Source organism: Mus caroli, unplaced genomic scaffold (genome assembly GCF_978045245.1).
Source record: "Mus caroli unplaced genomic scaffold, Mus_caroli_1 scaffold_17, whole genome shotgun sequence".
Lineage (NCBI taxonomy): Eukaryota > Metazoa > Chordata > Mammalia > Rodentia > Muridae > Mus > Mus caroli.
In genome coordinates, this window is record NW_028227272.1 from 87,052,528 (window position 1) to 87,079,175 (window position 26,648).

Here is a 26,648-nt window from a genome sequence, read left to right on the forward strand (position 1 = left end):
CAGTCGGGTGCTCTTACCCACTGAGCCATCTCACCAGCCCTCTGCCATCTTCTTTAACATGAAAGCTTCATGCTAAAATTCTTCTTTTAATTGTGTACGTGTGTGCACGTGTGGCTGTCTGTCTGTCTGTAGTATATGCACACTACTTCAGGTGCCTACAGAGGCCTGAGAATCAATCACCTGGAACAGGAGTCACAGACAGTTGTCACCTGCCTGATGTGATTGGGTCCTGACAACCAAACCCAGATCCTTCGCCACAGCAGCAAGTGCTCTTAACAGCTGGGCCATCTCCATGGCTTGCTCTGTCCTAAAATTGTTAGGGAATGTGGCTTTCTACTTTTTGATCAGGTAGCTGGAACTTCTTGAAGGGTTGACAAAGTACCAACTAGTAAGTGTTAGTTAAATTCAATAAGGTTTCTCTAGTTTTTCCTAACAATCATATTTTTCCTAATAATCGAATCCTAGAGATCAGGAAAAACCTAAGCTTTTAAACCGTGAGTCAATTACTCAACTTCTCTGAGCTCTGGTTTTGATAGCGTAGGTGAGAGAGTAAAATGCACACTGGGCCTCTCTCTAAGGCGTCAAGGTCACCACCCTGTCCCACTATGAAGTCATTATAGCTTGTCGGCTGTGCAGGAGTCCTTGTCGGCTGTGCAGGAGTCCTTGTCTAGATGGATCATCAGACTCGTCATCAGTGTGAGTAGCTTATGAGTTCTCCAAAGGGATGCTTCCTCAACAAATCTGCAACACCTGAAAGGCCTCCCCCTAACCTCCCCCCCCACCACCACCAAAAAAAAAAAGATCTTGAAAAACAGTTCTGGGCAAATGAGATCCCTGGGAACCAATCCCATACATTGAACATAGTGATGACCTGAGAGTCTCTTTTAATGTCACCAATTTAAATAACAAATCAAGAGTGTGTTTTTCCCATGCTGGTAACATGTCCCAGAATCTCATGGTGACCAGTTTTTAGTCACAACCACAAATTCTATCATTTGTCTTTGGTCTGGGTTTGGGTTGTTTGTTTGTTTGTTCTGTTTGGGCTTTGAGATGGTTGCACATAGCTAACACTGGCCTTGAACTCAATGTGAAGAGGAAGATGCTGACTTTCTGACTCTTCTACACACACCTCCTGCATGCTGGAATGGCAGGCCTTTGCCACCGACGGCTAAATTAATTGTTTTAAATTTAGAAGAGTCATGCTTCGGCTCCCAGCTGTAAAATGAGTTTCGGCACAGTCTGAAGGGACGGTCATCACAAAAAGCCTTAGATCTCACTGTCACTGTCCCCAACACTGCTGTGTTCTGTTGTATTGTGCTGTATTGTACTATACTGTGTTGGGCTTCGCTTTGTTGGGAAATGGGGTTGACTGATTGGTTGTGAGTCTAGGTAGAGTTTTTGGTTGGGGAGTTTGGTTTGTTTGGTTTTTTTTAAGTTTTTAAATGTTCTCCCCATTACATCTGTGTACTCATGTGTTTGTTTGTTCACAGGCATGTGTACCTGTGTGGGCACACACACACAGACCCCAGCAACTGTGTGGAAGTCAGAATACGGCTTGCGAGAGCGGTTTCTCTCTATCACTCAGACCTCAGGAATCAAGCTCAGACACCAGCTTGACAGCAAGGGCCCTCACCTGCCTTTACTTGCTGAGCCATCGCGCTAGACGTTATTTTGTTCAGTTTTTGAAATAGAATTGCACTCTGTGGCCCACGTGGGCCTTGAACTCATGACCAACCTCCTGCTTCTGCCTCGCAAGGGCCAGGAACAGGAGGCCCTATTCCCGCTCCAATGATGTTTTAACTCCTTTGCAAACCAAGATTTCTACCTGCAAAGACAGATCAATCCAACCTAATATAAGTTGTATTTATCTTTCTCTTTACAAATGGCATCAAAGAGCAGAGCTATAGCAATAAGACAGAGAAAGAACAGCCTGAACCTTAGAGATTCTCAGTAAAAATAGCCTAATGACATGAACAGCTGACTAGTTCAGTGCTGTCACAAGAAAAACCCCAAGCGTGCACACACAGAGAGTGCTGAGAGACTGGAAAGACACCCTAACGTAAGCCGCAGCCATCTTCAGCTAAGAGTAAGTCGTCTGAACCGCTGGGGAGGACTTACTGGGAGGACTTACCACCTCAGAGCGACAGCACAGGACATGGCGGTCCTGAGCGCACTGCTCAGTGCGCCTAGGCTCCAGCTGACATCCACCACCATTAGATGATCTTACCCCTCTTGTCTTTCTGTGCCATCAGCTTGTTCATTGATAAAGTGGAGATTAACCACGCAGTCTCAGCCTACTCTACAGCCATTATAATCCCCAAAACCAATCAATCAATCAATCAATCAATCAATGTATGTTGAATTCGGGCTCCAGTGCCCACTGGCAAAGCCCAGAAGCAGGACCCAACAGTATGTTTCCTTGCTCGATGACAAGTCTTTGCAGCAGGGAGGACTTTAATTCTGAGAGTTTTGGAGAAGGAGGAAACGGACAATCGGGACCAATCAGAGTCTACGAATACAGAAGACAGAAAGGCTACCACTCTATGACAACTGGATGCCCACATGTTAGCAGCCATTCTATCATGGATGCGTCTTTAGCTGGCCCATCAGAGGAAACGTCCAGAATCACACACATGGGAGTCACTTACCCCTTCCCATGTTCAATGAGGAACCCTACTCTGAAAATCTGACATTGGAAATATTCCCCAGAGGGAGACGGCTTAGCAGTTAATGTTCTTGCAGAGGTTCCCAGAACCCACAGCTCACAACTTCCACTAACTCCAGCTCCAGGGAATCTGATGCCCTCTAATGGCCTCCAGGGGTAACTGCAGTCCCATACGCATATACCCCACATAAACACACCTGCACACACTTAATTCAAAATAAGAATAAATCTTTTTTTAAAAAATACCTTATGCTGAGGAGGAATGTGAAAATAATGTAATTATATTTTAGTTGAAATTTTAAACTTTAAATATATATATATTTGGATGGCTATAAATCCCTAAAACTTTGTGAGCATGCATTTCAGAGATCTCCCTTTGTGGGAGTAGGGAAGCTGCACTGGAAACAGCTATGCAGCTATTCCAAACCCTAATGTACTGGATGGTTTTATGTCAACTTGATACAAGCTAGAGTCATCTGGAAGGAGGGAATCTCAACGAGCAAATGCCTCCACGAGATCCGGCTATCGGGCATTTTCCACATTGATGGGGGAGGGCCCAGCCCATGGTAGGTAGAGCCATCCCTGGGCTGGTGGTCCTGAGTTGTATAAGAAAGTAGGCTGAGCAAGCCAGGGAAAGCAAGCCAGTGAGCAGCACCCCTCCATGGCCTCTGCATCAGCTCCTGCCTCCATCCAGGTCCTGCCCTGTTTTGAGTCCTGTCCTGACTTTCTTTAGTGATGAACAGCTATGTGGAAGTGTAAGCCGAATAAACCCTTTCCTCCCCAAGTTGCTTCGGTCATGGTGTTTCATCACAAAACTCGAAAATCCTACTTCTGTGCTGAGGCGATTTAAACTGAGGCTAATCAACTCCTGGAGTAACGCACACTTATGCTATCTACTGTGTTGGGAATGAAGATTAATATGATACATACGCGCTGCCTCAGACCTAGCCGGCACTTCTCCCAGTACCCTGGTGCACTAAGCTTGGAGAGCATTTACCCCTTAGGCAAGGTGCTCCCAGAGAGAAAGGACAAAGCTAAATCTTCCAGTTAGGAGTGACCTGAACCCTCCCTATCCCAGCCTGTCAGTCATCACAGAGTCCAAAACAGAAAGACGATCACAGAAGTTGCCAAGGCAGACCCAACACTGGACCCTCCCATCCTCAGTCTCCATCCTCCCCATCTACTGAACTTCACCCAAGGTCAAATCATTGCCCAAAGAAAGTTCTCCTGAATAACAGAATCAGAGAGGACGTCACGTCCGTCATGCCCAATGGTCAGACTGTCTGTTGTCCAGATGAACATCACAGGATGGACATACTGAAGACAAGGGTGCTCAGAGTAGGGATCCAAGCCCCAACCACACAAGGATGTAAAGGAGACCTCAGCATCGGCAGTCAGGTCAGAAAGGGAAATGCATACAGGGGGGCGGGGGGGGAGGGAGCCAGAGGATGGAAGGGGGCGGGGGGGGGGGTCAGACAGGCACAGCATCTGAAGGAACAGGGAGCCTCCAGCACTCACCAAGCCGCTCACCTCTGCTCGAAATATCCACTCAGGATGCCCTTAGGAAACAGACTTGACATCCATCAGTAACCTTTCAAACTGATGCTTAGGTCCAGCGATGGTGGGAAGCAGAGAGACAATGAGGGGCCCCATCCTCGAAGGGCTAAGTAGAGAAACCGTACACAGAAGGAACAATCTAAGGTCAACAGTGATCTGCTTGAAGCTCAGAAGGAGCGTGGGGGGGGGGGCCGGGGGGGGCTTGTCCAGACCTACGGAGGACAGAGACAGACAGACAGACAGACAGACAGGCAGGCACACACACACACACACACACACACACACACACGGCTATCTCTCATGCACAGCTTCTTCTTCAGAATTTCCTTTCGGGGAATTTAAGACCTTGTGGGTCAGGGCTACAAGCCCAGTCCAGGCCCAGGAGGAAAAATCAAGGACACAAATCAGGTCACGCTTCTCCTCCCTAAAATAGATCCTCTGCAAACACCACACCAAAGTCACCGCAACACGGCTGCATGGTGGACAGGTGTCTGGAAATTCAAGAGCCCAAAACCTAGTGTCACCTTCCCTCCGCCTCCTGGGGACATTGCCAACTCCTGTCCCTTCCTCTCAGGGCCACCTAGGTATTGACGTGTGTGCAAAATGCTGCTCACACAGAGGGGATTCCACCCTGCTCTAGCCGGTCGGGGGACATCTCCCGTGGATAGCCAGCATTTACGGGTTGACCTCTTTGCTTCAGTCCTTGATTATTGTAGCCATTATAAACCCACGCTGAGTTTGATTACCACCCAGGCTACACAGCAAGACCCTGTGTCCAAAAAGAAAGAAAGAAAAAAGGCCAAAATCAAAACTTATGTACTTGGAACTACTGCCAACATTGCCTCAAGGGGCAACCACACCTGGCGTCATCTCCCAGGGACCCAGAACTCCATGCAGCTGCCTTACAGACAAACTGAGGCTGAGAAATTAAGCATCGTGGGTGGCATGGTCATCAGCTCTAACCCCAAAATGTCCCTTTCTTCACTGGAGGCTCTTGTCTCCCATCAGGAGAGTGTGGTTTTTCAGACTTACAAAGGAAAGCACTGGGGACTCAGACCTGCCCCGTGGCTATCAAGTTTCTAACACTACAGAGCCACAAACCATGGTGCAACCCAACAAACCAACCACAGGAGCCTCCTGGGGGACAGACACCTGGACAACAAGCCCCTTCTAGTTCACATCGAGCAGCCAGCTGTTTCCGCCAGCTGTTCGGCCACATTGCTGTCCCCAGAACAGACCTCCAGGCCCTGGGCCTCCTCCGGGAAATGCACAGACAGGAGGAGGCCACCTTTTCTGTTCACCTGGAGGTCCGTCCGAGCCTCACATGCGCAGGCTATGGTCAGGCTGGCCCTGCTCCTGAGTAATACAAGAGCTGAAATGATAAAACAATCCCTACTGATTACCAAGAACAAGAAGCAGCTTCGCTGCTCTGGCCCCGCCCTGACTTGCACTCAGGGCAGCAACCCTGGCCAGCTCCTCACCAGAGGGTGGCTGTGCTTTTCCCAGCAGGGAGCGTACCACCCCCCAGAGCCTTCCTCCCGCTCTTTGCCCTTTCCCAGCATCCTCTCTGTGTTCTGTGCGCCCAGAGCATCGCCACACCTCCATGTTCACCTACAGACTTCATTAGCAGACTGTTTACTGCCCTCTTCCCTGTTTGGAAGAGCTTAAGTAGAACCAGGCCTTCACCAAGCCTGGGGGATCCCCACCCCGTCCTGCTGCCCAGTCAACCCCCTCACCAGTAGAAAAGACTGTTTGCACAGCTCCCCTCCTACACATCCAAGGCTGGCCCTGGGCCATGGCAGGATTGTGCTGAGAGCCAGCCCTGGGAGCCAGCACAAGGCACTGTGTGGGGCTCCGACCCCCTGCACCCTGACTTAGAGGAGACAGAAATGGGTGAATAAAAAGTAACAAGACACACATTAGGCTAAGATCTTCTGAGTGGAAGAAAGGGTCGAAGACAAAGAAGCTGAATGCTTGTCAGGACTTCTCCACGGAATCCGGATCTCAAAAGAAATAGGGGGGGGGGGGACTGGAGAGATGGCTCAGCGGTTCAAGAGCAATGACTGCTCTTCCAGAGGTCCTGAGTTCAAATCCCAGCAACCACATGGTGGCTCACAATCATCTGTAATGGGATCTGATGCCCTCTTCTGGTGTGTCTGAAGACAGCGACAGTGTACTTACATACATAAAATTATTCTTTAAAAAAAAATTAAAGTAGGGAGAAAATGAAAGGGGAGACACAAACACACACACACACACACACACAGGACAAACTAGGCAAGAGGGAGGAAGGGAGCAGGCTTTCAGAGAAAATGATCTACTGTCTTATCAACTACTAACTGAATCTCTTAAATACACTAAATCTCCATGTTCTGTCCAACAGTCTAGGAGTTAAGAAATAGTGGAGAGACGGCTCAGGCAGTAAAGTGCTTGCCGTGCACGCATGGCGCCCCAGCTCGGGTCCCCAGCATGAAGGTCAGTGTGGCAGCGTGTGACTATCACGGTAGCACTGCAGAGGGAGAGAGACAAGAAGGTCCCTGGAGCAGCCAGCCAAGCCGATCACTGAGCTCCCTCATTCAGTGAGAGACCCTACCTCAAAAAAGGAGGCTGAGGAAGACACCTAACTCAACGTGCAGCCTCACACGCTAGCACACATATTTGCATGCACATCTTCATACACACAAGTCAATATGTAGTATACATACACACACACACACACATATAACCTGTCATCACAAGGATTTGAGCTTCTATGAAGGAAACGAACCAGCAGCCCAAAGGGAAGAAAACAAAGGGAAGCCCAGCAGCAAGGCAGCTGCATCTAATAGGAAACTAAGTTCCCAGGATTAAGGCTCGGCCTCTCTCTAACAAAACTGGAGAAATGTCCACAGCAGGCACTTCTGAAACCTAATTTGTTCCCACTTGGTCAAACCTGCAGCCCATGATGAGTCCTGATTGCTCCAAGAGTTCTGGAAGGGTGAGTGGTGAGCATGTAGGCGATTTCCTCGTAATTATCCATTGATACAGCATGGGCTCCTCAGCCCAGCCTTCTTGTATCATCTGTATCCGTGGTTTTCTGGTTGTTCTGGCCAACACCTGACAAACACACTTAAGGAAGGGTGAGTGAGGCTGAGTTTGAGGGCTCAGCACACCTGGCAGGAAAGGCATGGCAGCAGCGCATGATGTGTCTAGTCACACTGCATTCGATCAGGGAACAGGCTGCACGCTTGCTCTGTTTTCTTTAGTCCAGAAACTTAAGCCCCTGAGAGAGTCCCCATATTCAGGGTGGGTCTTCCCACGAGCCCAGATAGGTGTCCACGTGACTCCGAATCCCACCGGGTTAACGACAGTGACCGACCACACCATCTTAAAGCCAGAGCATATCCAGGTGAGCTCTGGCAGGTTGCTATTCACAAGCACATAGGAAGCCCAGCAAGCACTGCATGGAAAGATGGCCGCACTAGAAACACTGCAGAGCTCTCAACAGCCTACTAGGTGCTTTGGGGAAGCCCTGCACCATCTCTCTGTCCAGTTTCCTCCTCCTTATCGCTCCGGGATGGTTCAGGCTAGCAGAGTAGATACCAAATGACAGGCCTGTGCTGAGCCCTACTACACACGCAAGAAGGAGCTAGAGACAGGGACTGAGAGCTTCCTGGGTCCCCACCGCACACCACGCCTGATGGGGCATCCGTAGCAAAACAACTTCACTTGGTCTCCCAGCAGTCTTTAGGGACAGCTGCTCATCACCACTGGAGAGATGAGGAAAGTGGATCCCTGGGCAGGGTTACTCATGATTCAAGTTCCTTCCTTATCCAAGACCATCAGTAGATCCCCGAGCCTTTACGTAACACTGAGCTCCACAGTGGTTGTTTTTCCCTCTACATATCAACCAGTGTCTAAGTCAGACACAGTAAGAGACTAGCAGTAATAGCCCTGCTTCTCTTCAAAGAGCCAAGACAACTGTTAGCCTCAGACCGCGGCCAACTACAGGTAACTGAAAGTGTGCAGCGTGAGACTTGGGTAATTGGATGCTTGCTGCAGAAAACCAAACAGCACAGACTCAGGCAGCCTGGCCACCAGCCTGAGTTCACTCTCTGTGTCGAACATCTGCCCTCCGTCATTGCACAGGACTGTGCCTGCACGTGACAGCATGTTGTGTTTGCAAACATCAAGCAAACAGAGTAAGCTACACACGCTGGAGACGAGAAATTCATCTAAATGTAAGAAGCCAACACGAGAAGTCCTCCAGACAGTTCGGGACTACTGGAGCTCGCAAGTCTTACCCAGAACTCTTCAGGCCCAATACAGGCATTTTCTGGAATCTGCCACTTTGGAGCTAACTGAGCGACAGGTGAGAGGGAAATTGCAAAGCAAGGGCTGTACCACAGGGCTCACTGCTTGGAAGCTCTAAGCAAACTCAGACCCAGAATGATACATGAGACCTCGGCAGGGGAGGCACCCTGGTGGGTCAGAGCAACATAGCCTAAGGACTTGCAAGCCCAGGGACGGCAAAGGGAAAGTGAACCAGTTTCCTATAGAGACTGCTGGGTGCCAGTAAGTACACAGGCGGTCCTAGCGCGCTGGGGAGGCTGGAGCTGCAGCCTCTGTTACATAGTGAAACAATGTATGAAACACAACAAAACCAAATGAAACGTCATTCTTTCACATTCTGGACACCGGAGTCCAGGGTGTCATAAGGCTGCGCTCCATCGAGAGGCCCTAGGCAAAAAAAAAAAAAAAAAATCTTCTTCCAGCTTCTGGTGGCTTGACTTGTGAACACTACCACTCCATTTTGGCCTCCAACTTCACATCTTTTCCTGTGTGGGTAGGTGGGGGCTGGGGTGGGGAGGACCATGTACACATACGTGCGTTGTGTGTCTGTATGTATGAAAGAGAGGAAGGAAGAGAGACAGACAGACAGACAGACAGACAGAGAGAGTCAGTCACACACACATGGATTTAGAGCCCACAATCCTCTGGTAGCTTTCTCTTAACTATACACTTACAAAGACACCAAGTTAAAATAATAACACATTCACACATTTGGTAGCATGGGGGCTTTTCGTTTTTATTTTGTTTTGTTTTTGGAAGGATACTTAAGAACACATGAGTCCTAGAAAATGGTGAAAATCATGAGCCTGAAAAGGAAGAGGGGACATACATACATACACACACACACACACACACACACACACACGACACAGAGCACAGCGTGGCCCATGCAGGGGAAGCCCTATCTTCTGAAAGCAGAAGTATAAGACAAAACACTTGAGTATGTGTAAACCAAAGATTCGCAGGAAATCAAGGACTCATCCAAAGGTACAAGGAAGGGGTTCACAGCGATGAGAGCAAAATTTCCTTGTGTGTACTTCAGTATTTAAATTATTTATGTATACTGGTATTTTGTTTGCATATGTGTCTGTACACCATGTATGTTCTTGGTGCCCTCAGAGGCCAGAAGAGGTGCTGGATCCCCGGAGACTGGAGTTACAGACAGTTGTAAGCCACCATGTGGATACTGGGAATTAAACCTGGGGCCTCTTGAAAAACAGCCAGTGCTTTCAATAGCTGAGTCATCTCTCAAGCCTCTACATTTAATTTCCGCAAACAAAGCAAAATTAAGAGAACTGGCTTCAGAGGTGAGAATTCCAACTAGGTGAATCTCACTAACACGGCCATGAGTCAAAAAAGCCACAAACAAACCAGTGTAGGCATGTGCCACACAATGATGTGTGGGAAGCAGACTTCATACATACAGACCTCATACATACAGACCTCATACATACATGCCTCATACATACATGCCTCATACACTACTGCAGTCCCACACAATTCTATTGCCCAGCAACATCACAGCCATCTGATTCTGTGCCAAGTTCTCTACAATGCTCACACAAGGTCACTCGCCTACTGACATGTGAGTGAAAGACACAATGCACAATTCCCTTATCATCTGACTTAGGGCTTGCCACTGAGACAATCTTGATGGGTGTTTCTGAGGCATAAAGGAAACAGAAACATCCTATCTATCCTAGGTATCCATCAACAGGTGACGAGATATTAAAAACGTGCTACATTCACACGATAGAAGTTTGCTCAGCAGTAAAGAAGCGTGAAATTGTAAAATCTGCAGGAAAATGGATGGATCTGGAGTATTACAGGGACAGAGGTAATCCAAACTCAGAAATACAAATAACAAATGTTCTCTCAAGCGTGTGAATTCTAGAGTTTATTGTTTATGTCATGTATGTGAGTTTGAAACCAGAAAATCTAGAGAGATCAAGATGGGGGATGGGGGGAGAATGGGAGAGGGTGGCACAGGAGACAGCTGACATGTAATCAAGAAGGAAGCTGAAGATGGAAGAGTGTAGGGGATACACAAAGAGGGGAGAAGGACAGAGAGGATCAAAGATCAAATTGTATTTGGAAATGTCATAATAAAACCTAATGCTTTCTATGCTAATTAACAGTGAATTGGGAGCTGAAAAGATGGGTCTGTGATTAATAGCACTTGCTGGCCTTACTTACAGAGGATGTAAGTCCCATCTCCAGTATCCACATGGTGGCTCGAAACTTTAACTCCAGTTCCCGAGGATCTGTCAGCCTCTTCTGCCCTCCACAGGCACCAGTTATCCATAGGCCATACATTCATACATATAGGCAGGCACTCACATACATACAATAAAGTTAAAATGTGTAACTTTTAAAGTTAAGCAACATATGAGTCAATACTGCTTTAGAGCCTCCTGCCTGTCCGGTGGGGATAATACTGCCCTGTTCACAGTGCATGGCCTGCTTGAGGCTGTCAATCACTGTCACCAAGCAAGTTTAGAGTCATGTGACTGCAGGGAACGGTCTACATAACTCGATTTTCTGTTAAGAGCTCCGGTTTCTCCTCAAGTGTGAGCATAGCCATGCTTTCAGGAGCATTGTCCCAGGTTCCGAGAGACGTGGTGCCTTGTCAAAGGCTGAACTCAGCTTTAAGCAGCTTTAAGCAAGGGGAGAAGTCCCTGAAAACATGGCTCTGTTTCCAGCTGAAACAAAAGGCCCCAGATGGATTTTCCAGGAGCATTTCTTGGAGGAGGGCAGACTGTCACACCGAGAGAGACGGCAGCTTGCCTACAGCGTCCCTGGGAAGCTGCTATTCCAGCCACCTACCAGGCTGCCCGTCATGGAAACACCAGATTTAAATAGGTGTCAGCACACTGGAGGGCCTCCATAAATGGGAAACGCAGAGCTGGACAGCTGGGGGCTGGGGGCCTACGGACCCGAGTGGTCCGCAGACTGCTCCCCTTCACCTCGCACACACTTAAGCATCCGTTGGCCTCTGAGAGCACACGCACCCCATATATAAAACCTCTCAGCAGGCAAGTTCTTCCACTCCTAAGTGGTCTTGCCTAAATAAAATGCCTCTGACCGAGCACTCTGAGCTATTATGTCGCATTAAGTGACGGGAAGGAAAAGAACGAGTCCCTTCGTCCATAATAAAGTCTGCTCATCAGAGTGGCCTCACGTGGACACACAGGGCTGCCCAACAGGACAAGAAACAACGACAAGGAAGGAGGCGACAACAGTGGCCTTGACAGGGACAGAATGGAACTCTAGGGATGGCCCAGCCCAGCCCTGTGTCCACCACATGGTGTCAGCCTAGGATGAGGGTCTAGATTATCCTATCTAGGTTCTGTTGCCTTCTGCACACTACCAACTGTCTTTGATTCTCTATTGTCTTATCTGCAAAATGGACACTTCGTGAAGGTTTTTTTTTGTTTGTTTGTTTGTTTTTTTTTTAAGATTTGGTTTTTATGTACGTGTGAGCAGGAGGGAATGCCATGAGCTTGCAATTGCCTGGGGTTACCGGAAGAAAGCTTTGGGCACCCTGGAGCCGCTGCTCTGGGTCCTAAGAACCAGATTCCAACCCACTAGAAAGCAGCAAGTGCTTTTAACTACCAGAACCAGTCCCATAAGGATGTTTAATAATCGAGTGTGCAAAGTATCCAAAAGGCCGGCGACAATGGAGAAGTGCAGCCGCTCACACATGCCCGCCGCTAGGAAGTCTGCTTTTGCCTTAGGCCCAGAGCAATGGAGCCAGCCAGGGCTGAAACGTCTTAAGAACGGTGAAACGGGCTGGAGAGATGGCTCAGAGGTTTAGAGCACTGACGGCTCTTCCAGAGGTCCTGAGTTCAAGTCCCAGCAACCACATGGTGACTCACAACCATCTGTAAATGGGATCAGACGTCCTCTTCTGGTGCGTCTGAAGACAGCTACAGAGTCCTCACATACATAAAACAAATCTTTTTAAAAAAAAAAGAAAAAAAAGAACAGTGAAACAAAACAAAAGCTTCTCGCTTTATTTGCTTTTTCCAACACATTCCGGGACTGACACACATACACATAAACGGGCAAGATGTCTGGAAGGCAGCATGACAGGTCAAATCAAGGCCCATCTCAGGAGATGGGGCAAGCTCCGTGGGGGAGCCATGGTTAGCATCCATGAGGCTGTGCATTCAATATCTAGCGTTAGAGGCAGGAAGAGCCATTTAACACAGACAGCACATCTGGGGAAATTTAACCTGGGACTGACTGGAAGGGGATGGCTCAGCAGGTACAGTGCCTGCTAGGTGAGCTTAGGGCCCTGAGTTTGGGTCCCCAGCCCTCTGGTCAGAGTTGGGCAGGGCGTACTTCTGTAACCAGTGCTTGGAGGAAGGAGGTTAATAGAAACCACCAGAGGTTCACTGGCCAACCAGTCAAACCCCAAGTTGAATGAGAGAGAGAGAGAGAGACCCTGTCTCAAAAAAATAAAGAACAATAAATAGATAAAAAGCCAGCATCAACCTCTGGACTTCACACGAGCATGCATGAGTGAGCATAACAGAACACACATATGCACATACATGCACATATGACACACACAGAAAGGGTTTAATCTTTTTTTTTCCAAGTATTTATTTATTACATATAAGTATACTATAGATGTCTTCAGATACACCAGAAGAGGGCATCAAATCTCATTACAGGAGTCACCATGTGCTTGCTGGGAATTGAACTCACGACCTCTGGAAGAGCTGTCAGTGCTCTTAACCACTGAGCCATCTCTCCAGCCCCTTAATGTTTTTAAAATAGTGCTCTGTCTGCAATACACCTACATGACGAAATGGAAGAGCAGCCAGGGTCCTTAACTGCTGAGCCATCTCACCAGCCCACAAGAAAAGAAACTTTTAAGTAAGACATAAAAGTAACGTCAAAAGACTCTGAACAGGTAGATACTGAGTTTTACTAGAATGACTGTCAACGACCGACGAGCGGAGCGTGAGAGATTATAAATGGGGGGTAGGGGAGGCGGGGCTGCAGTGCAGGCTGATGACTTGGTTATGGGCCCAAAACACAAAGCGGCCTCTGAAGTTGCAAATAAGTAAAAGTCAAAGAAAAATAAAGGTAAGAAAAAAAGAGGGCTGGTGAGATGGCTCAGTGGGTAAGAGCACCCGACTGCTCTTCCAAAGGTCCTGAGTTCAAATCCCAGCAACCACATGGTGGCTCACAACCATCCATAACGAGATCTGACTCCCACTTCTGGAGTGTCTGAAGACAGCTACAGTGTACTTTCATATAATAAATAAATAAATCTTTAAAAAAAAAAAAGAATTTAAAAAAAAAAAAAGAAAAAAAGAGATTGGCAAAACAATCTCCATGTTCCTACACTAGAACGCCCACTCCGTTCTTCATCGTTCACGTAACTGTCAAAGCATCTTCAAAGAGCAAGCTAGCTCAAACGTACAACAAAGTCCCTTAGACCACGTGCTTTTCCAGTACCCCCCCCCCTCGCCGACCTCGGTCCACACAACAGACTGCGAGGAGCAGAAGGAAGCCTCGTCCACCTCAGGCTGCGATCCGCTCACTCTCCACACTCGGCTGCCTTCGTCCCTTCTCCCCACCGCCCTCTGCCAGGCCAACACGTGGTCACGTGATCACAGGTGCTCCATCATCCTTCTGCCTGCTGTGGGTTATCCAACCTCCCATCTCAGAGAACCTATTCTGTTTGAGGCTGGGGACTCTGCTGAGCATCTCTCCCTGTCACCAATCCATACTGCCACCCTCGCGGCACCCAGCATTTCCTACCCACTGACTTACTGCCCAGATTTTCTGTAGGTTGGGCTTGGACTTAAGGTCCCAAGTATCCGTGGTGAGGAAAGTCCAGATGCAGCGCAGGACACCCCCAACGGAAGGTGTGCGGCACCAACACCACTGGGTTTTTTGTTTTGGTTTGGTTTGGTTTTTTGGTTTTTTTCTTTTCCTTTTTAAAATCCCTGCTTGTTTGACTGGTTGCCTAACTATCCACCTGTTCCCCCTCATATCTGCAGGCTGCCTGATTTGGGCTCCAGCATCTCATTTACACTGGCTCTAGGGACAGTTCATAAACCAGAAAGCAATCCTAGAGAAAAGCTGAGGTCGTGGGCACATGCACAGAAGATCAATGGCTACAGAGAAAGGAGAGAAAGGAAGGGAGGTCACCAACTCTGTAAGGTCAACACAGGCCAGGGTGGAGGACACCGGGTTCAAGCCTGATCTGAAAAGGACCCTCGGTGGGGCTAATCCTGCCATTTAGACTTAATCACTGGGCGCTCCTGCCGCCTCCATCCCAGCATCCTTTGTCTTCTCAGAGCCTCTTAGTGCTGAGAGGATCCTTCACCATTAATCCCCACATGTAAGTGGATTGCAAAATAAGATAATACAACTTTGGGAACTTAAGTTTCTGATAGCTTCCATCCACAATCGATAGACACACATATTCCATACTGTGACTTTTCTCCTTGTCAACGTCGATTTTGTTTTAGTCTTTATAAAAAAATACCGGGGGAGAGGGAAGAGTGGGGGGAAGGACCACATTTCAATTCTTCAAACACACTTTAAAAGTATTTACAGCGAGTATCTTCCCACCTGACATCAGAAAAGTGCTGATTAAACACAATCACACCGAGGATGGAGACACCGACAGAATGTTTGGAAGATCATCCTAGGCAGAAGAAAAGAATAGAGACAAGCAGGCACACAGCATACATGGGAGAAGGTCGAAGCAGGAGCCCAGGTGATCAAAGGCCATCTCCCGATTAACACTGCCAGAGATCAGAGAGCCTTGACTCACATCAAAGGAGCCAATTCAAAGATCTCGTCTGTATCTACAGGTCAGGAGACCCAGAAACAAACTTCAGCCAAGTCCTATTGAAGTTGCCTTTCAGAATTCCAGAAAAGGCCTTCTCCAAACTGGAAAAAAAAAAAAAAAAAAAACTTAACCATAGCTAGAGTGATTCACAAACCCCCTCCACAATTATTTAAGCTGTCAGACTATTCAAAGGAAGAGTGCTCACAGCTGCCTCAAGCCCCGGGTTCAATTCCCAGCACCACCAACACCTAGAAACAAAAAGGCTGCCTGGAGCACACCCAAGAGAATTGTGAGCTCAAAACCAGCCTGGATACTTAGTTTCAGGCTAGCCTGAGCTACACTGAGGGTCTACATCTCAAGAGCTCAAAACCAGCCTGGATACTTAGTTTCAGGCTAGCCTGAGCTACACTGAGGGTCTACATCTCAAGAGCTCAAAACCAGCCTGGATACTTAGTTTCAGGCTAGCCTGAGCTACACTGAGGGTCTACATCTCAAGAGCTCAAAACCAGCCTGGATACTTAGTTTCAGGCTAGCCTGAGCTACACTGAGGGTCTACATCTCAAGAGCTCAAAACAAGACTGTCCTGGTAAATATACCCACGGAATCCAGGCTCCTGGAGGCCTGTCTCTCTGTGGTGGCTGTGGCTGTGCGCAGGGATCCTGGCAGAGCTAGCTCCTCTGCAGAAACGGAGTTTAAGGCTGTAGGTTTTTTAGGAGCCCCATAAACTCACTCCTGCGGCAGTGGACAGCAGTCAGAAGAGCTGCATCACCGGCAGTTTTAACTCAAAGGCTGCTGGCGAGGAATCCTCCCATCTCCCCACACTCTAACAAGCTACATCCACTGAGCATGGCTTATAAAACAGACTTCACTGGGACATCTACAGTCCTCGGCATGACAATCCTAAGCTGACACCAAGCAGCAGCCTCTATCAGAGAACAACCCCATCTAGCTTGGACCCCATTTGTCAAAGTCCTGCCAAAGTTACCCTCCTGAAGGAAGCTAAAGCCGTAGCACAGGCTACCACACACCCTTTCAGGCTACCCGAAATTGTTCCATACAATCGGTGAGGATTCAGAGAGCCAAGGCTGCAGGCAGATACAACCCCCAAATTAAAGCAATTAATTGCCAAAGAGGGAAAGGGGGGGGGGAACAATCCTGGGCAATTTTTTTTAAATCTATTTTTAAATAATTAATTTGTTAAGGTGGCTTAGTTAAGTGCAAACCATAGCTGTGCCATCTTAAATTTTAAATTACAATGAGACGTGAAAGTTCAATGGATATAATTGTAGCATTCGAATTATAATTTCTAATCACAGAATTCGAGATGAGATAATTACTCTAATATTCATAAAAAGTTTTCCAAAATGTCACAGTAGGCCTTTGAATGGCACCCAGAATATTTCTCTGAAAATATTTCCAATGCTCAATGATCGGCTGGCAGAAGGGCGACGCTGGAGGGGGAGGGCGGTATTTCTCCTCCACTATACTTGAGCCTGGCAGACTAGAAGGCCAAGGGTAAACTTTCCATGACACAGCATCGCCCTGAGTCATGCACTGAGAGGAGTCTCTCAGGCACAGGGAAGTCTGGACCACTGAAGGAAAGGCCTAATTTTTAAAACGTCCCACCATTTAAAAAATGATGTCACATTCACTCATTGGAGTCACTAATACTAACCCAATGATAATAACTCAAAGCAGATGAACTCAGACCGCATTCAGCAGATGAACAGCTCAACTCAGACCGCATTCGGGGGCAGAGGCTGATCTGTGAGTTCAGGCTGACTTGAACTTACAGGTTACACTGGAGAGAGAGAGAGAGGAGACCAAGCTCCTTTCTGCTGGGCGTGGTGGCGCACACCTTTGATCCCAACACTCGGGAGGCAGAGGCAGAGGCAGGTGGATTTCTGAGTTGGAGGCCAGCCTGGTCTACAGATTGAGTTCCAGAACAGCCAGGGCTACACAGAGAAACCCTGTCTCGAAAACCCCCCCCCCCAAAAAAAAAAAGCTCCTTTCCCTACACAATTTAAATATATCAATGTAACGTTTGATAACACTTGTGGGGCTGGTGTAAGGGCACAAGCCAGTGGTACAGAGCTTGAAACCATTAGGCCCAGGGCCCCAGCATCACGACCATGCATAAACCACATCGTTCTTTGCTGTGTGGACTTTTCGGTGCATCACAGACCACTTGGAAGCATTTTTTACCTTCTCCCGGGTAGATGCCTAGCTGAGACCACCAAAAACTAGTTCCATTGCTAAACACCCTCATGGAAGTAAGCTGGCCATGGTTGAAAACCCACCCTGATATTACACACACACACAAACACACACACACACACACACACACAAAAACACCTAGGACTAAAGAGATGGCACAATGGGTAAGAGCACTGACTGCTCTTCCGAAGGTCCTGAGTTCAAATTCCAGCAACCACATGGTGGCTCACAACCACCCGTAATGAGATCTGACGCCCTCTTCTGGTGCGTCTGAAGTCAGCTACAGTGTACTTACATATAACAATAAATAAATCCCCACATTAGCTAGGCAAGTGCTTTACCCACCAAGCAATCTATCTGCCCAGCCCGACAGATATTTTATGATAAAGTATTGTTCCTTTTATTTAATTTTATTATGCTATGTGTATGAGCGTTTTCCAGTGAGCATTTCTTTTCACCACATGCACTCGTGGTACCCTCAGAGGCCACAAGAGGGTGTCAGGTGCCCTGGGAATTGTAGTCCCATGTGGTGATGAGCTGCCTGCCATTTGGGTGCTGAGAACAGAAAGAGGGGTCCTGTGGAAGGGCAACCTGTGCCCAAACACTAAGCCACTTCTCCAGCCAGTAAGTCAGTCAGTATTTTAAAATAAAATGTTCTCTGTGTGCCTCAACACAACCTTTAACTTAGTCATATAACCAGAATCACAGGGAAAATAAATAAACAAACCCAGTAATTCACTCCACTGTGGAAGCACAGCTTTGACAGAGTTGTGACCAAGAAGACAGATTTTTTTATTGTCAGTCTTGAAAAAGGACAATATGCAAAGACCATCAAGAAAGTTAAATCACCGTCACAGAATGGAGAAAATATGTGGAAATCATGTCAGACCTATGGCACCATGCACGCACGCAGAGGCAGGCCCGGGTACAAAGAAGGTGCTCTCCCGGCTGGCACGCAGGGGGTCCTGGACTCAGAGCAAACAAATGAACAAATAAACGATAAGGAATCCTTACAGCGATTAAATGAGGAGGATCCAGTGGAGGAATCAGCAATGAGCTCAGTAGATGTTTTTGGAGGAAAAAAAAAAACAAAACTCAATTAGCCACAGAGCACCAAGAGGACACTCTGCATTAAACCCAGAGAAATGCAAATCAAAGCCAAGGAACAGCTACAGGACATAGAAGAAGACATGGAGGACAGAGAGAAACCTGAAATCTCAGGCCCTGTGGATAGGAAGGCAAGAGAGTGCAACCCTTCTGGAAATTCACCCAAGTGTCCTCCAAAGAGGAAAACAGAACTGCCATATGGCCTGGCAACGCGGCTCTTAGGATGATCAGAAAACTTTAAAAAGCCAAACAAGTGGCGCACGCCTTTAATCCCAGCACTCGGGAGGCAGAGGCAGGCGGATTTCTGAGTTCGAGGCCAGCCTGGTCTACAAAGTGAGTGCCAGGACAGCCAGGGCTACACAGAGAAACCCTGTCTCGAAAAACCAAAAAAAAAAAAAAAAAAAAAAAGCCAAACAAACAGTACACTACTGTCATGGCCACAACCACTCACAATGGCAGAAAGGTGAAAGTGACCCCAGTGGCCGTCAAAATACACAAAACTCACTGTAGCCAACTAATGGCATGTTATCCATCCATTAAAAAAAGAAGAGAGAGAGTGCCAGGCGGTGGTGGCGCACGCCTTTAATCCCAGCACTTGGGAGTCAGAGGCAGGCGGATTTCTGAGTTCGAGGCCAGCCTGGTCTACAGAGTGAGTTTCAGGACAGTCAGAGCTATACAGAGAAACCCTGTCTTGAAAAACCAAAAGAGAGAGAGAGAGAGAGAGAGAGAGAAAGAGAGAGAGAGACTACAGACACATGCTGCCAGAGGAAGGATGCTCAGGGATGATATGCTGGGGCTCAGGAGACGGCTCAGTGAATAAAGTATTTGCAAGTTCCTGGCACTCACATAAAAGCCCACCCGTGACAGCCGACCTGTGACAGCCGACCTGTGATCCCAGTGCTCAAAGGATAGAAGAGACAAAGCAAAGGCTTCCCCAGGGCAGGCGGGCGGGCGGGCTAGCTGACTAACCAAAGCCTTGGTTATAAATAAAGCGGGAAGTGGTCAGGCAGACCCTCAATGGCAATCTCTGGTCTCCTCAGAACTCCTGCAGAGCTGAACACCCATGAGCCCACCCATACATGTGCAAACACAAAGGCACAGTAGGCATACGTGACGCACAGATACCAACGCAAGAAAAACTAGGCTAAGCTGTCCACGGCGGCACGGATCTGTGATCCCAGCACCAGAGAGGCTGAGGTGAATGTCGTAAGTTCAAAAGCAGCCTGTGCAATACAGCACACGGTCTGTGAGCCTGAAAAGGAACAGGAGCCAACCCCGGAGTCCCCAGAAACCACTCCCACTGGAAACCATCGCCTGGGGGTGGGGGGGGAGAAGCCAGGTACACAATCCATCCAACCCCCGTGCTGCCGGTGGATGACAAGAGCCCCTGAGCTGGGCCAGTGTGGTGGCACACACCGGGGACTCCAGCACTTGGGAGGCTGAGACAGGAAAATCTCAAGGAGAAGAAGGTCAGCCTAGGCTACAGAGCAAGAATGACTCAAAACAAACAAGCAAAGACAGCCCACAGGGCTGGTAATACAGCATATCACAGAGAAGAGGTTGTGAGGTTTGAAAAATGACCTGACAAGGCCAGGCCTGAGATCCCTCCCCACAGACCCTGGAGCCTTCCAGTAAGTAGGAGGGCAGGAACAGCCTGCAAAGCACCCATCCTTCCCTCATGGCCGCTCACACACCAGTTCAGATGAGCATATCTCCACCTCCTGCCCTCCTCCTCACCGACTCCATCTCCACATCCCCCAGACCTCCTCCGGGAACACTCCTAGACTGGGCCTCATCCTGATGACCTTCCACCTCCCTGGGCTGACCTGCCAGGTTGCTGGGCCCATTCTCACCTCCGCAGAGCTGACACAGGAAATCTGGAGCAGGAGGCAGACTTGATCTGTGTTTACGAGGTTTAGAGCTCTAAGGAAGATGGGAGAGTGGCAGGGGAGATGGAAGTGGTCCCCAGTGGTGGCAGATTTCACAAAGGCAGCCTGTTTCTACAGGATATCCTGTCTTCCCCCACTGCAGCAGAAGTGTGTATGGGGCTCCTAAGGAAATGCAACTGAAAGTCGTTAGCCTAGGAGACCCTCTGCTCCACACCATGCCAGGCGTCAGGCGGGTGCTCAGGCCCGCTGCTGCAGCCTTGTAGCCCCTCCCTCACAAACTGTACACAGCAAGTCTCCTTAAACTAGCTCCAAGACCTCATGCCTAAGGACAGTTCCAAACCAGACTGACCTGTAGATCCATGGATACAACCACACACACACACACACACACACACACACACACGCACACACACACACACACACACACTGTCGGTCCCAACAATACAGATCCATGCCACATTTCATCTGTAAACAAGACACAATAAGAAATTCACTACATGGGGCGGTAGAAAAAAAAAAAAAAGAAATTCACTACAGAGCCAGGAATAGCTGATGTTCAAGACAGGGTTTTTCTTTGTAGCCCTGGCTGTCTTGAAACTCACTGTGTAGACCAGACTCACAGAGGTCTATCTGTGTCTGCCTCCCAAGGGCTAGGACTAAAGGTGAGCACCTGGCTGGCTGCTGACAGTGGTGGTGACAGAGGTTGGGAAGGGTATAGAAGGGGAAACTGTGCCTAATTATTAATGTCTTGTACACTTTTACACAGGAACATTGTGAGTTCCGACACAACCAGGGTTTCAAAGTAAGAGTCCTAACTCAGAAAGAAAGAAGGGGCCAGGAAGAAGTCATAGTAACTAATTCAATTGGTCCAAGGGTGTGGCTTAGTGGTAAAACTTAGCATATGCAAAGCCTTGGGTTGGAATCCCACGACTTCAAAAACAAATAAATAGAATAGTCACAACCACATACTTTAATAAAAGCTATTTAAAAGGTAAGACTCACCCCCTTAATAAAAAATAAAAAAAAAAAAGCAATAATTTCCCAGGTATAACAGCACATACCGGAAATCCCAGCGTTCAGGAGGCTAAGGCAGGAGAATGGAGAGACCTGAGTTCAAGGGCACCCTGGACTCGAAAGAGACACTCCATCTCTAATAATAACTGTAGTAACACTGCGATTTGTTTCTAGATCTTTATACTTCATGTGTTTGGACTATCATAAGCAAAGAGTAGCTGAAGTAAAGCTGTAGCTAGAGGGACAGCGTTAGCCTCTGGATCATCAGGTAAAGCCATTCTCCGAGGCAGCAGAAACTGGAAGCGATACATGAAGGTTGTTTGGGGGAGGCATCTTATTCTGTTTTATTCCAGCCCATCCCCCACCCTTCTTTTATTTCTACTTCCCAACTTAAAACGTTCCCAGCAGGAAACACCGGGCACCTTTCCTAATACGTCATACCTCAGTTATCCCAGGTTTAAAAACTGTTGGGACACCCCCCCACCCCCCCATCTCAATCTAAGTCCTCTTTACAGAAAGGTTGCAGCAGGACCCAGCCCCAAAAGACCTTGGCCTATTCTGAAGCCAAGGCTCTGCTCAGCTGCCAGAACCTCCCACAGCCTCTCCGTGAATCATCCCTCTTTGTTTAACCTCCTTCAGATGCAGACAACTGATCTGCGAGTGTAACCCGTCTTCTCATACCCTGTCGAGGTCATTCCCGACACACAGGACACACGACCAAAGCTTGACTCCCACACCCAGTGAGCCCAGCCCTCTACTGCACTGCCTTGCAGCAGCAGCCTGCATGATCTCTGGGCAACTGGGAGAGGAACTTCTCCAGCTAACTAAAGACCTATGAGGTCTTCTAGAACGATCTACCAACCCTGGAGGAATCTCTCCTGCTGCGCATACTTGCAGCCTGGGCCCCTTGTGAGTTGCTGAATGAGGTCCCTGGAGAGCAAGGGAACAGAGGAAGTCTTATGCTGGATGGGTGTGGAAGAAGGTGCCAGAGGTTGAGAAAGGTACAGAAGGGGAGACTGTGCCTCACTGTGCAAGTCTTGTTCACGTTTACACTGGGACACTGTTTTCCTTATTCCTCTGCTCCTTGCTGGGGGGCCGTTTAATTTCTAAGTGCCCCTTTTAATTTGTCAAGTAAGCGATGCAGCTTACCATGACGTTAAAAGACCCTTTCCCCTGTGGCACAGAAGTTACAGAAGATAGGATGTTCACAGAGAAAAGGCTCGGAGTAATCAGGATGGGAGAAAAAGACAGCGGTGGCCTTGTAGATCTGATTTTACTGATCTTTTATCGAGATGGCTAAGTCTGAAGAAAACAAAAAGCAAATACCCCCCCCTCTCTCTCTCTGTGTGTGTGTGTGTGTGTGTGTGTCTGACTAGGTGTCCAGAAAGCCTAAGGTTCTCAAAACACTCAGAGTTGGAGCTGAGAAGTTAGGATCTGCATGGCTTTTCCACTTGAGTTAGACGAAACAGAGGGAGAGAAAATGCAGAAGGCAAGGAAAAGTCCTTTGTCCTAGCTCTTTGGATGAGCATTTGAGTGTATAGTTAAACTGTCAGCTAATGAGATTCCCTAACCTGGCTCCCTTTTAAGTTTAGACCCCCAACCGACTTGATCCCTAGACAACAGCAGGGGGGGCAGGAATATTGGGCTTCAGCGTCCCAAAGAGCTAGAGAATTCTCAGAGTTCAGAAAGGATTGGAATCCTTCCTGGGAGTAGAACTTTAAACAAGTTATCACGTTGGCTAATAGGTGTCTAGAAAAACGCTACCAGCCTGTTTACATCAATAGCAAGGGGGGGGGGGTGGCTCTTCTTAGGTTAACTGACACAGGACCAGGAAATTGGAGAGGGGGCAGGGTGCAGCTGTGAGTGGGAACCCCTGCATGCTTCCATGCTTCCTTGTTTGAGTGGAAAGGGCTTCTGGGGTCCACATTCAAAGAATGCTCTGTGGGACCCAGCTCAGTAATTTCCCCAACACCAAAAGGGTGTTAAAAAAAAAAAAAAAAAAAGAAGCATTTCTTGGATAATATCTTAAGAGTTTGTCAACAATCCCGAGATTTTTCTAAAGCCATCTATCTGATTATAACTTGTTTGTGATTTGTTGGTGGTTTTGTTTTTCAATAGAAAATGGCTTCTCATGTTTGCCCAGAAAAAAAAAAAAAAAAAAAAAAAACAAATTACTGGGGAAGAGCCAGCAGAATCATCCAAGTCAAAGCTCACACACCTACAGTGCTGGTGACACTCCATGAAGTCAACTCTCCCTTCTGCCTGCTGTCCCTGCTTAGACACCTCATCCCCAGGCCTTTACTTCCCTCTATTCAAACAAAATTACTTCTGTGTTTACCCCTCAGTCCCCAACTCCTCCAAGCCCACACAAGAGCCTGCTCTAGAACCTAGTGATGTTCCAAACTTTTCCAGCCACCAGACAGATTGGATTTCGCCTCTGCTAGGAAGCGTTCCCTCCTCCCTCCAGACAGCCCTTTGTTCAGACAGCCCTCCTTCCCCAGCGCCCATGGCTTTTTATGCTGCTAGTGGCTCACCAGCAAAGGTTTCACACAGCCCCTAAGGAAGAAGCATGAAGAAACAACTAGGGGCCCGTGGAAATCCACACGCATAAAAAAAAAAAATGGCACCTCGAGAGATTAGATAAGAAGAATTAAGTCTAAGGCCAAGTAGAACAAGTCCTGTTGGGGCTACAAACCTTCAGCCTCGTATAATATAGAAATAAGATAGGGAAATCCACAAAATGGAAGGAGGATGGGTCAGTCTCCCCCCACCCCCTTTGTAACAGATTTCCTCTGACAACCAACCTAACTTCAATGTTTATCTTACTGTTGTCTCTGTACTGTGTAGTTCATTTATGTTGTCATTTCATCAAGATCACCTGCTCTCAAACGGAACCGCAACTCCACTCTACAGACGCATAAACTGAGACTCTGAGACATCATTAATAGCGACCCAGGTCGTAACTAATACTCAGCAGGAACTGGATACCGGGACTCTTATGACCTCAGCGCCAGGCTCTCAACCTCTGTTGCAGCTTTCAAAGTGTGCGCCAAGTCAGCAAGCACCGGGCTGACACCGGAACCAGGACGCTCTGCCACCTGGATGCCGCCCAGCTGCTTGCTGCGCGGGACCGCATGGGTACCAGAGAAGCAAACGTGAATTGCAGTGTTCCCAAGGGCTCGCGCGCGTCCTTCAAAACCTGCCAGCAACCACGCAGGAAAAAGGACAGATTAGATTCTATCTGACCCTAGAGAATGGCCAGAGGATGCCACCAGAAAGGGATACCAGTGGCGAGGTTCGTCCCGGACAGCCCATCTTGGCCGACCCCAGCAAAAGATATCAGCGCCTCTAGGTGCAGAAGATCTGAGAGCGTGAGGCGGGGCGGGGCTGGGCTGGTGCGAAGACGTGGAATCGTGTCTTTTCCGTGAAGCTTCGGGCTGGAGACCAAGGGAGGGAGCGTCACCTGAAGACGCATCAACTTCTGACTCCTGGGGGCATGCAGCTGTGGCCTGGCCTTGAAAGCGTATCTCTGGCCCAATGGCGAGGTCTGTAAACAAAAGCCGGCCTCACACGGGTCTACGGCCCGGTGGCCAGCCTCACCGTGCACAGGCATCGGAGAAGCAGAGCGGGAGAGAGGGCCAGATCCGGATAGGATCCGGAGCGCGGACGTAAAGCACAGCCCCACTACCTGGACCAGTCATTGTCTGCCCACCCATAGGATTCTGCTTTAAATGCCCCCTCCCTAGCCCACCGCAGGTCCTTCGCCCTGTGTGCCGGCCCCCACGGGTCTCCCGTGGTGTGCCCGACCGGGAGCGCAGCACGGATGGCCAAGGTGAACACTCGGCAACGTTGGCGAAGGGACAGGCCCGTAAGTGCCCAAGTCCGGGACCGAGACACACAGACAGATCCAGGCGCGCGCGCGCGTGCACACACACACACACACACACACACACACACCCTCCCAGAAGTTGATTAAAAATCAGCCGATAAATACATAGAGATGAGGCCGCCGCAGGTCAACGCTGACCTCCTGCCTCCAGAATGATCGAATGCCAACGCCTGCACACTGTCACTTGCATTCGGCTCCAGTACCTGGGCTCCGCTGTCTCGGCTAGTTTCTGGACTCTCCTTGGCGCGATACAGATGTGCCTTCCCTCCCCAGATCACCTCCCAAGTGTATGCACACGAAAACAATACAAGCAAAGCCGGGTCTGGGGGAGCTAGGACCCACCGGGAGCCCCAGTGTGCGAATGGGAGTCAGGACGTGCCCGTCACGGGCACCGCGGCTCTAGGCATTCTCATCGCCATCCCTCGTGGAGACTCTGGCCAGTCAGCCCGACCGGCTTAGGCCAGGGTACTCACCCGTGACGTTCACCCAGGATCTTGGAGACCTGGCCGGGCACAAAGCGGGGCCGCTGGGCCCCTGGGGCTGCGGGCGCCGAAGCCTTAGCGGCGCTGCAGAGCTGCGAACCCGACGGCAGCGGCGCTGCTCAGTCCTTCGGCCCGCTCGCCGTCTGCCAATGGGAACTGTCAGGGCTCCTTGGCCAGCGGGCCTCGGGGGCGGGGCCTCGGAAGCCCGTGGGAAACCGAGCTCCGATTGGAGCTGCGGACAATCGCTCCGCCTCCGTCCAGCCAATCCGAGGCGGAGGACACGGGAGCGGGGCGTTCAGAGTTGGGCTGGAGTGTGACAACAGGCGCACGCCGGGTACCTGAGCGGTATCCGGGCCCCAGGTGGGCCCTGTGGCTGGAGGGATGCCGGCGGTGCACACTCCCGGGTGCCTTGACACGGTGCTCTGGCGTAAGCAGCCTAGGGAAACCGCAGCAAGAATAACGAGACCTGCGGGCACGGGCCACGGCGAAGGAGCCCCTAACAAAGCAGCTTCGGGAGGGCCTGCTGGCCTCCGCCTCCTTCTCCAATAGGTCCGTGAAGCTGCCTGTCACCAGACATAGGTGGAGGTGGCCAATGACGCGCACGAATGAGCTAGAGTTGGCGCGCGCGCGGCTTGGCAGCGGTGGGATTGGTCGGAGGTAAAGGATTTTCCTG

At 49.1% G+C, this 26,648-nt stretch overlaps 1 protein-coding gene across 4 annotated transcripts in view; it reads right to left on the bottom strand.

The window, feature by feature from the left end:
• Tiam1 (TIAM Rac1 associated GEF 1) overlaps nucleotides 1–26,268 on the bottom strand; it is a 349,838-nt gene extending 323,570 nt beyond the window's left edge. For 3 of the 4 annotated variants that reach the window (XM_029470566.2, XM_029470562.2, XM_029470567.2), the window contains exon 1: nucleotides 25,967–26,268. The gene's annotated coding sequence lies outside the window, so the exon portion shown is untranslated. Of the gene's footprint in view, nucleotides 1–4,195; nucleotides 4,290–25,966 lie in introns of those variants that run through there. The other variant, XM_029470564.2, reaches the window with a different exon arrangement.
• Nucleotides 26,269–26,648: the final 380 nt, after the last annotated feature.